The following is a 15,609-nucleotide window of genomic DNA, read 5'->3' on the forward strand; positions in this document are numbered from 1 at the left end:
TGATATTGCCTTGATTGATTTAGGTCCAAAGTCATACCCCACCACACACAGTATGACTGACGTCGATAGTCAGCTGACACTTGTTCCTGCAAGCCTTCAGATGTTCTTGAGACCGATTGTCAAGACAGACGAAAGAGTTGCCGTTTGGGGGCAGAATTTTATTAAGGCCTGTCGACCTCGGTCTGGAGTATTGCCACACCAAATGGGGCTTGCCATACAACTTGATCATAGATTTGGGTCAAAATGGATGCTCAACAAGTTCCACCGGCTGGGATACACTGAGTCTTACACGGAGACACAAAACTACAAATACTGCTTCCTTAATAGTAGGAGTGGAGATGATGTTCCAGATACTTCTGGCACTCTTGACACCATTGTGGAGGAAACCGATGAACAGATCAATGATGAGGTTGCGGTTGATGCTGCGCTTGAGGATCAATCAGTGATGACAGCCAAAGTGCCAGCCAGTGAAAGTGAATTGTCAAGTAATGATCAGGTGGTCTTTATGGAGGTTGGGGAAACAAACAATGCAGTCACTCAGTTTGTTGGAGACAATATAGATTTAAACATTGTCTCTATTCACGGAAACACTCCCTTTCACTCAATGGGTTGGATCGAAGTCACCTCTCCGGCACCACCTTTGCCAGATCCACAGACAACAGCAGCTTTCCCCCGGGTGAAGTTGAAGGCACTCGACAAAGCTAAGATCCTGAGAGGAACTGAAGTAAAGATTATCCCATTTACGAACAGGAAACAGATAGGAACGAACGCGATCATGTTTCTCCCCCTCGCTGAGCTTTCCTCCTCCCTGGCTCATGATCAGCCACTCCTCACTCCAGGTGACACACTCTGGGCAGCGGGGTGGGTGATCAAAGCCAACGATCCTGAGTTCCCACACTCCAACTGGAATGGCTGGATGAAGAGAATCCATGCTGATGATGCAAAGCAGAGCACACAGATCGAGTTCCTCCCAGTTATTGAAGGAGACCCTAATGACCTCGACACCATCTTCACCACTCTGAAAGAGTGCATACGGCGCGCTGGGGTCGCTATAGTGACCTTTGATCTTCCGATTTGGCTGAAGGCTGTGAATATAATAAAGCAGGCAAATCTACCCGTCATTCCAAGGTTGGGTGGTTTTCACCTGCTGAAGTCTTATCTTGGATCAATGGGTAACATCATGGAAGATTCTGGACTACTAGATGTGATCCAGTTGATCTATCCTGGAAGTACGACAGCCAACCACATCATGGGTATGAGCCAGTTCCAACACTGGACCCCACGGCTCCTGAGGAGCTATTGCAGTTCACGAGCTGTAATTGTCATGGAGATTGCAGCAACCGGCGATGCAGCTGCAAGAAGAATGGGGTCACGTGCATCTCGGCCTGTGGAGTCTGTAATGGCATTACATGCAGAAACTGCAGTCATGATGTTGTTGAGTCCTAAGAAGACATAGACAATGACTGTTGAAACTTCTGACATTGTGAATGAGAAATAACTCTTGAGTATTATATATGTATGTGAAATAAAAGCTACTTTGTGTGTAAATGTAAAAGTGAAAATATAAATGTTAACAATCAACTCAGAATCATGAAAAACCCTGAAAAAAAATCATGAAAAACCCATGAAAAATCATGAACTTCAACATTTTAACACATGTTATTACACACCTTTACAAACATATTGGTGAAGAAATTTTTTGGTAACAATTTAGTTAACAGATTTGTGAAATATCTCATAAAATGCCCTTACTACATGGCTGAGGTGAAGAAGGCGTCTGTCGTTAGCCAAACGGCTGACATGTGCACATCCGTAAACACGGACATTTACCTCGCTGTGACCTGCCACTACTTCACATAGGAGGTGAAGCTGTCCACTGTTCTTTTGAGCGTAAAAAAAGTTCACCCAAACCCACACAGAAGCGTTCCTAGCTGAGATTAAGGATACCCTAATGGCACAGTAGGACATTAAAGGCAAAGTGACAGGCCTGGTCACCTACTGTGCTTCAAACATGATCGCCTGTGCAACCCAGCTGAATCTGCGCCACATCTCCTGTTTTGCCCATGTCCTAAACTTGGTGGTGAAAAGGTCACTTGGGCAAATCCCAGACCTTGAGGACATCCGCACTCAAGCACACACAATTGTGGGGCACTTCAGGTATTGTATTGTTGCTATCTTGTCATTTTCTTTGTATTCATATTTTATTATATATATATTTCACTGTTATATGTTTTACTGTTATTTCATTGTTACATTATTATTAGGTCAAGCACTACAGCCAATGAGAGGCTGTCAAATGTCCAGGCACAGATAGGCAGGCCACAGATGAAGCTTATTCAGGAGGTTCACACCAGGTGGAATAGTGCTTTTGCCATGCTGCAAAGATTGTATGAGCAGAGAGAAGCACTCACCACTTTGAACACTGATCTCACGCATTTCATTGCTGAGGAGTACGAGACAATCCACCAGGCTACTGTGGAGCTATCTTTAGAAAAAAGGGTGTCTGGGTCAAAGGTCATCCCACTCATCAAAATGCTGAAACACATGACCTATGGATGACCCATGAAATTGGTGCCAAACTGGCCAATAACCTTAAAAAGAATTTACAGGACAAATTATCTGTGGTGGAGAGTAATACTCCCCTCTCTTTGGCAACCTTACTGGATCCTAGATTTAAGGAACTGTAATCCAGCACTTGCCCAGGCAGCAGTAAAAGGGCTGACAAGTGAGTGTGCCAACCTCATTGGGCCTGAGGCAACAGAAGTTGCACCCCGAGAGTCAGCAGCAACACCAGGGACCTCAGCAGAGCCACAAGACGAAAACCTCTGGGGCCTGCTGGATAACCATGTGGGTGCACAACAGCGGGTGTCCAGTGCAACTGCTAATGCCACTGTGGAGGTCCACAGGTATGTTATATGTTGCTGTCTGCTGCTGAATGATAAGGAATTTAATTAAATGACAACGATATTCCCGTCTAGGATGAATAAAAGTATCTATCTATCTCGGTATTTAAAAGACCCACACCTGGTAAGGTCAGAGGATCCACTGGAGTACTAGCTCACCCACAAGGCGATCTATCCTCACCTGTTCCAGTTGGCTAAACAATACCTCTGCACACCAGCATCCTCTGTGCCATGCACAAGCACATTCCCCAAACACATTGTCCCTTTCTCCTTGCCACGTTGCCAAATTATTTTTTTCTACAACTAATATTTTCTACAACCTCGACAACTTTTTCTACAACTAATATTATTTCATAGTGGCACATTGACACACATAATTATAAATACTGTTGCGGATCTCCAACGTCGGCCTTCCCCTTATCAAGAGGGGGTTAATCCCCTTATCCTTTTACTGGCCGATGCGATCCCGGGGCTATCACGTTCCTTCCGGTCGGTGTTAAATAGGGTTGTTTGTCAAATTAGTCCTATTACCTCAGTACTAACACCAGCCATGAAGCAAGGAAAATAACCCCACCAGAACCACGGCGTTAGTGGACACGCCGAGCGAAGCGAGCCGTGATCCGGGCCTTTAGCAGGTACTAAACCCGATTCTAGCGGTTGTCAATCGTGCCACGCTTACCCAATTGAGAAAAAGACTGATACGGTCGAATTGAGAGGAAACCAGGAAGAACAGGCAATTTATTCACACTTTGTACAAATACGAAGAGGAAGAGAAAGAAAGAATGTACAGGGAAGAGGAAGAAGCAGATACACAGGGCAGCCTTATACAGTCTTACTTATTCCCTGGACACGGGCCCGTTCACACTGACTCACTCTCAGACTCACTCACACGGGGTTTGTAGATGGTCGGGTTGAGGGTCCAACGGTCCACAGCTCGTCCGGTCCCCGACTCGTACCGTGCAGATGGTGGAAGACGGCAGGCAGCTCTCCGCGTGGCGTAGGCGCGAAGCGGACAATTGTATATCGGGGAAACGTCGGTAAGTGGCGATTATATGGCGTATGTAATACTTGTACCGGCGCCTTTATATGCGCTCCCGGTATTGATATGAACGATGCGCCACTTCCCCCAACGGTGTTACCAAGCGCCTTTCACCAACGTCCTTCGGCACAAGCCCTTCTCCACGCTGCAGTCCTCTGCAATGCGTGCCGCGTGCCAGCCCTTTGTAAAGCGCAATCAATCCTTTCAAGGCTTGTCACCGCGCGTCTCTCCCTCTCGTAACTCTCAAACGAACCAAGCGCCTCTCCCTTAACTCAACAAGCGTCTCTCCCGTAACACAACTCATTCAGCAGAGGACCCCAGCTCATAACTTGTTCAACAGAGTGCACGTTCTCCTCCTAACTCTGCACACAAACTTTGTGAGCGCCTCTCCCTTCTCAGAACTGAGGTGGGGGCCTTGTGTGAACGGTTATATTGCCACGCCCAGCGAACCCTCTGGAATGTCCAGCCACACCCTGTCAGGCGATGTCGCCTCAGCCCTGATTGGCTGTTGAGGGCTTACCGGCTCTGCCTTTGACGGCTGCTTGACGTGGCCACACCCCCACCCTTGCGCTCCGCCCCCTTTTCGGGCCTTACCTCATGGCATTTGGGCTGGTTCGAGCGGAAGCCAAGGGCAGCGAACGCTGCTGGCAAAGGAGGTGTAACAAACTGCGAGGGGCCATGGGGTGCAGACAGGATAGCGCTTAATGGCGTCGATTGAAGGGAGGGCTGCAAAATGGACGAACGGGGCCTACTCTTATTTGTTCTACACAACGCAGATGCAACTATTGGGAATGGCCTTATCCTAAACACATACTATGAGATAACTAACGTCCTAAGGTGACCTACGTGTTGCTTGTGGCCTAACTATGGGGTGCAACCTTTAAACTTTAATGATGTTACCTGTGCGGGTTCTCAAAACCGCAACAATACATTTATTGCAACACTTTAATATGTGAACACGAATATCACAAGATCAAAATCGACACATGTAGGCTTCTTATAGGCTTTTACTGTGCACCTATTGAAAATGAAATCAGCGAGGCATACCAGTGCCTCGTCCGCAGTCTCGAATTTTAATGGCTGCTATAATTTCTGCAAACAACCAGACGTCACTGTGCACTCCGTTTTCAATGCTCCGAAACTTTGGATCTTTTTCCGGCACAATAAGGAAGAAGCTCCAAAGCTTAATTGAGGTTTATTCCTCGTATAAAAATTCCTCGTTTGCCCATCACAAGCAATGGGGAGATCGGCTGCAATGGTACGTGCTGTGCTTATACACCACCGAAGAAGGAATGCGACTGAGCACAATATTTCGCTTCGTTTTTATTTATTTTTAGTTTTATTGTTCACGTGAAACATGGGAATTTTTCATTGATTCGATTATGTTGAAGATCTGGATCTGGATGCGGGATTTTTTTTGATTTTTCACCATTGAGAGATGGCCAAAAACGATATACAGTGCCTTCAGAAAGTATTCACACCATTTTACTTTTTTCATAATTTGATCTTCCAGCCTGAATTTAAAATGGGTTAAATTGAGATATTTTGTCACTGATTTACACATAATACCACATAATGTCAGAGTGGATTTGTTTTAGAATTTTTTTACAAACCAATTGAATATGAAAAGCTGAAATGTCTTGAATCAATAAGTATTCAACCCCTTTGCTATGACACTTCAAATTGAGCTCAGGTGCTTCCAATTTCCTTTGATCATCCTTGAGATGTTTCTACAACTTGATTGGAGTACACCCTGTAGCCAATTCAATTGACTGGACATGATTTAGAAAGAAACACCTTTCCATATGAGGTCCCACAGTTGACAGTGCATGTCAGAGCAGAAACATAACCATGAAGTACAAGGAACTGTCTAGAATTTCGAGATATAATTGTGAGGAGGCATACATCTGGGGAAGGGTATAAAACAATATCTAGAGTGGTGAAAGTTCCAAAGAGCACACCATCATTAGGAAATGGAAAGAATATGGAACTACACAGACACTTCCTAGAGTTGGCCGTCCGACCAAACTGAGCAATCAGGTAAGAAGTTCATTGGTTGATGGGAGAACCTGCTGGAAGAACAACAGTCTCTGCAGCACTTCACAAATCTAGGCTTTATGGGAGTGTGTCCAAACGGAAGCTGATCCTGAGAAAAAGGCACATGACAGCATGCCTGGAGTTTGCAAAAAGGTTCATGAAAGACTCTGAGCAGGAGGGAAAATATTCTATGGTCTGATGAGATGAAAATTGAACTCTTTGGCCTGAATGCAAAGTGCTACGTCTGGCGGAAACCAAGCACAGCTCAGCACCCATCTTACACCATCCCTACCATGAAGCATGGTGGTGGCAGCATCATGCTATGGGGATGCTTTTCACTGGGAGAATTCTAAGGATAGATGAAACAATGAATAGAGCCAAATACAGGGAAATCCTTGAGGAGAACCTGTTTCAGAGTGCAAAAGACCTTAGACTGCAGCAAAGATTCACATTTAGACCAGGAGCCCAGAAGGTTTATTCAAGTGTTTGTGTTTTTGTGTTTTTGTGTTTTTGTGTTTGTGTTTTTGTCGAGACTGTATCTATCTTTCGGTGTATGTACCTATAGCGTATCTTTTGGAAAATTTTCGGTGCTAATTTTTCGTACATGTATGCACAATCGTCGGTTAATGTGTATCGAGTATTCTGCGGCCTAGTACTCGTAGGCTTAGGCTACCGTACCGTCTCCGACCTTGTGGTTTTGTTTTTCTCTCAGCGATTCGTTGAATGCGCTGCAATTATTTTCGTTCTCTGTTTCATCCCAGTCGTTCACCCCATACCTCCGTGTTTAATATCTCTACTCAAAAAAAAAAAAAAACCTAAAAATATTTCCTTCCCAGGTCTTATTCGTTTATTTGTTATTTTTATTTGTTCGTTCGTTCTTCGTTCGCGATCACGTGGTTAGAAATGTATAATGTCTCCACTGAACAACTATTTTCTCTCATATATTATAACACCCTTTTCTTCTTTTCCTACAAAAGGATGCTTTCGTCTTGCTCACCAAATCTATTCATTCCAAAAAATATATATAATACCATCTCTTACAGTTCCTCCTTTCTACATTCCTTAAACTATCCAGAACTCCACCCCTCCTTCAGTGTCCTCAAACGTATTGTTATAGATCGCGGTTAGGATGTTATAGACCGAGCGGTGGTTTAAAACCGCGACCTAACAAAACTCACCCGATTCCACCCGAACGTTGGTTGTATCGCACCCTAGCTGCTCAATGAGGGAAAAGACAAAAGCGACGCAATGCAAGAGGAAAACGGAGACAAAAAAAAGGTTTGAAATATTACTACTGAATTTATTTCTACTATTTACACACAAGCAACAAAAAGCAATTCAGTTTATTTACAAGTACAAGACGCAGGTGACACAGTGCAAATTTAGCTTATCTACAGACTTAACTTATTACCCAGGACAGAACAAACAAAGACGACTCACACGGGGAATTGCAGGAATCGCAGGATGTGGATGGCTGGAGGGAGAGGGAGAGGTCCAAGGGGGGGTCCCGCCGCACAACCGGCGCGTTCAGCAGCCGCCGTTCCTGCCCCCTTTTGCGGTTGCCGGGTGTCGCTGCTGCGGCGGCCTGCAGTTGCCTTGCCAGGCCTTGTCTTACTCGCTTCTCACCACCGACTTCTCACCACCGCAACCAACTGTGACCACTGACCCTCCTTTTTGGCACCCGACTCAGACCAACTCTTCTCTCTCTCTTTTTCTCCGACCAACCCAGAGTGCATCTCCCTTTCTTCTTCTTTTTGTTCCACTTCCGGTTGCGCCCTTTTATAGCGCCCCCAGCGATCACGCCCCCGGCGCTTTGGACACGCCCATCGGGGCGCTCACCTCGGCCCTGGCTGGTCGCACGACCCTCGGGCTCCGCCCCGGACGACGACGGGCGGGCGCGCCCCTCCCCTCCTCTGACGAGGTGGAGACACGCCTTTCTTCCCTGACTCGAGCCTCGTGGTCAATGGCGGTTATTGGAGGGGAGGAGGGGATGGAAAGGGAGAGTTTTTGGGGATGGGAAGGAAAGGGGGTCTATTCTCTTTCACTGGTGCAATGGAGTACTTCAATTAATGGGAGACACAGCCTTATCCTAAAACACAGAATAAGATATAACTATCGAACATGAATATCCTATGATTGGCTGACGTGTATGCTTGTGGACTATGGGACGCCCTTTTGATCTTACACAGCTCCGGAGGCAGGAGGCACAGCACAACAACAATAATAATAATCATACAGCACACAATAAAAAAAAAATATATACAGTCCTCATATCCACAACAGTATTTTTGACTCGAAGGTCTCAAACTCATTTTGCAAAAAATGTTCGTTTCCCATGAATCGTACACTTTTCAAAATCCAATCTCACCCCTCCCCTCCAAATCCTCCCCATCACCCATCCCTTTCAAATCTCCCCCCTTGCTCCTTCCCTCCCCTCCCTCCTAAACTTCCCCCACACCCCTCCCCTCCGAGACTCTCCCTCACCCCTCCCCTCCTAGACTCACCTCTCACCCCTCCTCCTCAAAGCATCCTCCCTGCTTCTTACCCCTTCCAACTTTCACCTTCATCTCCCCCAACCTTCTGCCTCGCTCTTCCCCCTCCTCAAATAACACCTCACTGTGCCTCACCCAATCTCCATCAAACCTTTTGTCCGCCCCATTCTTCCCTTTCTCCAAGCTATTCTGAAATCTCTGAAATCTCTGACACACCTTCAACAGCTCTCCCTACCTCTTCCTCCTCTTCCACATCTTACCCTACCCCTCCCCCCCCCCCTGTTCTGGACCCGATGCTCCCCCTTCCTCTTCATTAACTGTATGGACCTCAAACATCCGGGGCCTTCGCTCAAACTTGACTGATCTCTCCATACAGGTTGCTTCTGACAAACCAGATGTGATCTGCTTAACAGAAACGTTCCTCCTTCATGATGTCTCTGATGCCTTGGTATCTCTCCCAGGTTACTCCCTCCTCCGGTATGATAGACCTGAGCCTCGTCCTGGAGGTGGGGTTGCTATCTTTATAAAAAAACTCTCTTCCTCACTCGCCCTCCACTGCCCTCTCTCCACCTCACCCCCAGGAATACCTTTGGCTACGGCTTCCCCTTCGCTCCCACCTTTTGTTCATATGTGTGTTGTACCGTCCACCAAACAGCGATGACTCCATCTACATCTCGCTGTCTGATAATATGGACCAACTTCTATCTACCCATCCCAACTCTCTCTTCCTCATATGTGGTGATTTCAATTGTCACCATGCCAGTTGGCTGGGTGTGGGTACCTCTCTCACCAGCCATGGCTCTTCAGCAAAGGACTTCTGCGACTCTCTGGGACTGACACAATCTGTCAATTTCCCGACCCGGATCTCAGTCAACGGAGCATCTTCTCTTCTGGATTTGGTTATGACAAACTTCCCTGAAAATGTCTGCTGCTCTTCTTCTGCTCCAATCGGCTCATCTGATCATGTGCTTGTCAAAGTGGACATCTCTCTGACCATTCTCAGAGAGCCTCCTCAGCGTCGACGAGTCTGGCATTTCACTCAGGCCAACTGGCACGGTCTTCAAGCAGCCATCAATCATCTGGACTGGTCTCCCATCTCTACCGCTTCTGACATCAACTCATCCTGGGAATTCTTTCAAAGTAAATTGCTCTCTCTCTCATGCACAGATTTATCCCATCTCGTCTTCAGTTGTCATACCCTTCCTCCCGTCCATGGTACACGGAATCTTGTGGTGAGGCTGTTGCCCTGAAACAACTTGCTTTCGTCTCCTGGAAAGCAAATCCAATGGAAGGAAATCTCTTTTCCTTTCACAAAGCCCGAAACAAGTGTGTGTCCACCCTCAGGAGAGCCAGGAAACAATATCTCACCGTTCTCAAGACCGAACTCTCTTATCTGTCTCCCTCTTCCAAATCCTGGTGGCGTCTGGTCAAATCTGTTTCTGGTGTTTGTTCCCCCTCCATCCCCTCCCTCACCTCAAACGGCTTAACGGCTGACTCCGCACATGAAAAAGCTGAATGCCTCAACTCTGTGTTTGCCTCTAAATCTTGTGTCCCAAACCCATCCCTCTCTGTACCCACCGTACCCAGTCGTACCCAGCTGCTCCTGGACTCTGTGTCCTTTCCTCCTGACAAGGTGGAAAAGTTTCTGTCAACCCTCGACTCTGATTTTGCAACTGGTCCTGACGGCATCAGCCCACGGGTCCTAAAATCATGTTCTTCCGCTCTTTCACTCCCTCTTTCTGTTCTCTTCACCCTCTCTTTTGCTCAAGGTCATCTGCCATCTGCTTGGAAATCAGCCAACATCACCGCTTTGCACAAAAAAGGTGCAAAAACAGATCCCAGCAACTACAGACCAATCAGCCTTCTCCCAATTATCAGTAAAGTTATGGAATCCATCATTGCTTCAGATATGAAATTTTTCCTCTTCTCCAATGGCTTGATCTCGGATCATCAATTTGGTTTCAGACCTGGTCACTCTACTCTGGACATGCTGCTTCTGCTTTCTCAACAATGGATGGAGGTCCTCAACACCAAACAGGAAATTAGAGCTGTCTCACTTGACATTTCACATGCCTTCGATACGGTCTGGCACCCTGCTCTGCTCACCAAACTCTCCTCCTTTGGTATCCATGGAAATCTCCACGCATGGCTGGCGGACTTCCTCTCTGGTCGTAGTCAACGTGTGGCCCTGAATGGGTTTCTCTCATCTCCTCTTCCTGTTCAGGCTGGAGTTCCCCAAGGTAGTGTTCTGGGCCCTGTGCTTTTTCTGGTCTTCATCAATGATCTCTCTGACTCTCTTGAAAATCCTCTCTATCTCTTTGCTGATGACTCTACTCTCTGTCGCTCCATTCCTCATCCCTCAGATCGGCAGTCTGCAGCCTCCTCACTCTCTGCAGACCTGGACAAAATCACAGACCTGGCAAACAAATGGAACATGTCTTTCAATCCTGATAAATCTCACACTCTTACGATGTCTCTCCGAAAAGACCGACTGGAAAACCCTCCCATCCACTTTCAGAATAATCCTCTCCAAGAAGTTCTGTCACTCAAGCTTTTGGGTCTCACTATTTGCCATGATCTTTCCTGGGAAAACCACATTTCAAATCTGGCCTCCAAAGCCAGTCGCCGACTGGGCATCCTCCGTCGTGCGAAGTCCTTCCTTGGCACACCTGAGCTCCTCACCACATACAAGGCTTTCATCCGCAGCTCTATGGAATACTGCTCTCCCCTCTGGTCTGGTGCTCCTGCCTCACACCTAGCCCGTCTTCACGCTGTTGAAACCAAAGCGTTCAGAATCATTGGAATCTCCCGCGATGAAGCTAACTCCAAGGGCCTTTCACTCACTCACCGCAGGCAGGTTGGTGGTCTTTCCGTCTTCTACCGACTCCTCTCTGGCCTTGCCCCCCCAGCCCTCTCTGGGCTCTGTCCCCCAAATATTCCTCCAGGTCGCCCAAGATCTGCCTGCAACCCTCTTATGGTTAAACTGCCAAAATCAAGACTTTCTGCTCACCTTCACTCCTTTAATCCTCTTTTCTCCTGCCTCTGGAACAAACTCCCTCACTCTCTTCAATCCCACTCCACCCTCCAGGTCTTTAAAACAGCTGTTCACCACCATCTCTTATCCTCCCCCATCCAAAACCTTGATCTTTTCTACCCCCGCTAATTTCGGTCCCCTTGTGTTTTATACCTTCCCCCCCCCCCTTTTATAACCCCCCGCCTCCCCTTCCCACGCCTCCTGCCCCCAAGCCCTCTCCCTCCCACACTTCTCCCTGCTCTCAAATGTTGTGGTTGTGTGCTACCCCTTCTCTCCCCATCTTGTCTTCCGCTCCCTCTTTTTGTATATTTTGTTTGTCTGGTTGATTTGTTTGTGAAATAAATGTTAGCTCTTTCACGAGCCTCGATTCAGTATACAAAAAAAAAAAAAGTGAAAAGCGCCGAAGCAACTGACCACGTGGGTTGAAAGGGTTCTACCCCCACATCACAAAAATGCATTGCTGCCGGGTCAGGGCCGGTGCCTTCCCACCCAAATCGCTCAAAATAGGGACGCCATTACCGAAAATCCTATTTTCATCAATATCTGGAAAACTATACATGGCAGTATCACAAATCTGGTGTCTACACCCATGTTTTCATGGTCAATCATTATAAAAATACATTTCTCCTTAGCCAGGGTTGTGTCTTTCCTGCCCAAAAGCACCCAAAGTGCCCAAAGTAAGGAAACCATTGCTGAAAATCCTATTTCCCTCAATATCTGGACAACTACACATGGGAGTATCACAAATCTGCTGTCTGCACCCATGTTTTCATGGTCAATCATGACAAAAATGCAGTTTTCTCCTTGGTCAAGCCCAAAAGCCCCCAAAGTAAGGATACCATTGTAAAAAAAAAAAAAAAAAAAAAAACTTTCCTAATGATCTGGAAAACTATACATGATAATACCATATGCAAAAACAGTGTTTAGACTTTAAACACTTTTCTAAACACTATCTTGCACCACGTTTCTAAACAAGTTTAAATTTATGCTAAACATGTTCAGGAAGTTGATGGCTTGTGTTTATTAAACAGACGGTATTTATGAATTTGACATTTGTGTTTAGGTTTTAAACATTTTTAGAAACGTTGTGCAAGAAAAGTGTTTAAAGTCACAAATGACGTGTCTACACCCATGTTTTCATGGTCAGTCATTACATTGACAACATTTAGTAGTAGTAGTACTAGAAATAGTAGTATTAGAAGTAGAGTAGTAGTAGTAGTAGTAGTACCTGTTCCCAATCCATCTCGCAGAAGAAGCCCAGCAGGAGTTTCCCATTCACCATCAGAGCATGTGTAGGCAATTTCAGTCTCAAGCCCCTTCATTTCATCGTAGCTGATACAATGGCCAAAACGGTTGAGGATGGTCAACACTGTTTTCGATCCTGTCAGTGTTCCCAGTCCTAACCCAAGGGATTGATGCTTCCAAGGTCGAACTGTTCCTCTGGTACAGTTGAACACAGCATCCGATGCACTTGCCATTGATTTTCTCTCGATCGACTCTCTACTGGCGTTATTTAACCCTGGTTCTTGTTGCAAGCGACCAATCAGGGTACGGAAGAACAGGAGGGTAAGATTGGGGATACTTGGGGAAGCGCCTTTCAGTGTGTGAACCGAGGTAGGTGTTGGGGTCTTTGTTTGGGGGCATTGCAAGAATTTCTGTGCGCAATGCCATGGCAGCACATCTGATTTCTTCCACCTTTTCACTGGATTCGTTTAACGTAGCAAATGCTTCTGCAGACGTCATTGATGAAGGAAAGACAATGTTTCCAGATTTGTTAGATCGTTTGTTGACACAGAGGACATCCTGAAATCGTTCCTTCACCTTCAAAATGAGACTTTGTAGAGTGTACCTATCAATGTCATCCTGTGTTCCTCCAATGGAAAGAAACTCTTCTTTGTACAAAGTGAAAATTACTGTTGCCAATATGGGAGTTTTGTTATTGATGACTTCATTCTCGAGGAACATTGACAATTTTTGGAAGGCTTCAGCATGCGTCTTCCGATTGGATGCTTCCTCTTCTTGCGTGTGTGTCGCATTCTGCCGCACATAGTCACCGTGACAACTGTTATGGTATTTTGCTTCTTTCGCAATTAAATCTTCACCAAGTGCAATAATCCTGTCATCACCATGTCCATTGGCAGCAAGCATGATTGCCTTACTCCCGTCTGTGGTCATACATTGGCTGAGGGGTTCATATTTTTGTGACCTTTTCTTTCTGATCTTTCTACAGAAGAGGCATTCCGGTCCAAGGACACTCCTTGTGTTGCTGGACGGATGACTGAAACTTGAGCGAGTGGCTTTGCGGGGTGGTTCAGAAGGTTCCTCGGTAGGTGGTGCTTGTCTCTTAACAGCACAAAATCGACTGAGACAAATTGAGTGGTAATATTTGCCTTCTGGTGCCTTAGTCTTGGTGATCTCTTCTGAAGTGCTGGAAAACTTGTCACTTTGCAGTGCCATTCGACGTCTAGCAGCATTTTTAGCTGTTTCCCAGATTTCCAAAGTGAAAGACTTCAGGCCAGGCTCCTCCGCTTCTGTCTCTCTACAAATCATGCACGCAGGGTTGTTTTTTTGCCATGATCTGGAAATAACAAAATAAGACAAAGTGTTCATTATTTGCTTCAACTGCAACCACAAACACACGGTGATCTGACTGATAGGAACATTTCTGGATGAAATACATAGTTTATAAGCACTACAATAATTTTCTCAATGTAATGATTATCCATGAAAACTTAGGTGTAGACACATCATTTGTGATATTCTCATGTATAGTTTTCCAGATATTGAGGAAAGTAGGATTTCAGCAATTGTTTCCTTACTTTGGGCACTTTTGGGTGGGAAAAATATGACCCTTACTAAGGAGAAAACTGCATTTTTGTAATGATTGACCATGAAAACATGGGTGTAGACAGCAGATTTGTGATACTCCCATGTATAGTTGTCCAGATATTGAGGGAAATAGGATTTTCAGCAATGGTTTCCTTACTTTTTTCTTTTTTTTTTGTATACTGAATCGAGGCTCGTGAAAGAGCTGACATTTACTTCACAAACAAATCAACCAGACAAACAAAATATATAAAAAGAGGGAGCGGAAGATAAGATGGGGAGAGAAGGGGAGGCACACAAACATTTGAGAGCACACAATATTTGAGAGCAGGGAGATGTGTGGGAGGGATAGGGCTTGGGGGGAGGAGGCGTGGGAAGGGGGGGGGGGGTGGGAGAAGTATAAAACACAAGGACACCAAGGACTTCCAGGACAGAAGTTGGTATTTCAAAATAGTGGAATTGGGGTGAAATTAGCGGGGGTAGAAAAGATCAAGGTTTTGGATGGGGGAAGATAAGAGATGGTGGTGAACAGCTGTTTTAAAGACCTGGAGGGTGGAGTGGGATTGAAGAGAGTGAGGGAGTTTGTTCCAGAGGTGGGAGAAAAGAGGAGTGAAGGTGAGCAGAGAGTCTTGATTTTGGCAGTTTAACCATAAGAGGGTTGCAGGCAGATCTTGTGTGAGCTGTAGGAATATTTGTGGGACAGAGCCCAGAGAGAGCTGGGGTGGGGGGGGGGGGGGGCAAGGCCAGAGAGGAGTCGGTAGAAGACGGAAAGACCACCAACCTGCCTGCGGTGAGTGAGTGAGAGGCCCTTGGAGTTAGCTTCATCGCATGAGATTCCAATGATTCTGAAAGCTTTGGTTTCAACAGCGTGAAAACGAGCTAGGTGTGAGGCAGGAGCACCAGCCCAGAGGGGAGAGCAGTATTCCATTGAGCTGCGGATGAAAGCCTTGTATGTGGTGAGGAGCTCAGGTGTACCAAGGAAGGACTTCGCACGACGGAGGATGCCTAGTCGACTAGGACTGGCTTTGGAGGCCAGATTTGAAATGTGGTTTTCCCAGGAAAGATCATGGCAGATAGTGAGACCCAAAAGCTTGAGTGACAGAACTTCTTGGAGAGGATTATTCAGAAAGTGGATGGGAGGGTTGTCCAGTCGGTCTTTTCGGAGAGACATCGTAAGAGTGTGAGATTTGTCAGGATTGAAAGACATGTTCCACTTGTTTGTGGTACTTTGGGCACTTTGTGTGCTTTTTGGTGGGAAAGACACAACCCTGGCTAAGG

The 15,609-nt window shown here is 46.2% G+C and overlaps 1 protein-coding gene across 1 annotated transcript in view; it reads left to right on the top strand.

Annotated features, from left to right (window-relative positions):
* The first annotated feature begins 2,786 nt into the window (after positions 1 to 2,786).
* Positions 2,787 to 15,609, top strand: part of LOC137437353 (dipeptidyl peptidase 1-like) — a 60,673-nt gene continuing 47,850 nt past the window's right edge. Inside the window, exon 1 of the mRNA XM_068131693.2 lies at positions 2,787 to 2,906. The gene's annotated coding sequence lies outside the window, so the exon portion shown is untranslated. The remainder of the gene's footprint in view (positions 2,907 to 15,609) is intronic.

Source organism: Myxine glutinosa, chromosome 12 (assembly GCF_964187855.1).
Source record: "Myxine glutinosa chromosome 12, kmMyxGlut1.1, whole genome shotgun sequence".
NCBI classification, from domain to species: Eukaryota; Metazoa; Chordata; class Myxini; order Myxiniformes; family Myxinidae; genus Myxine; species Myxine glutinosa.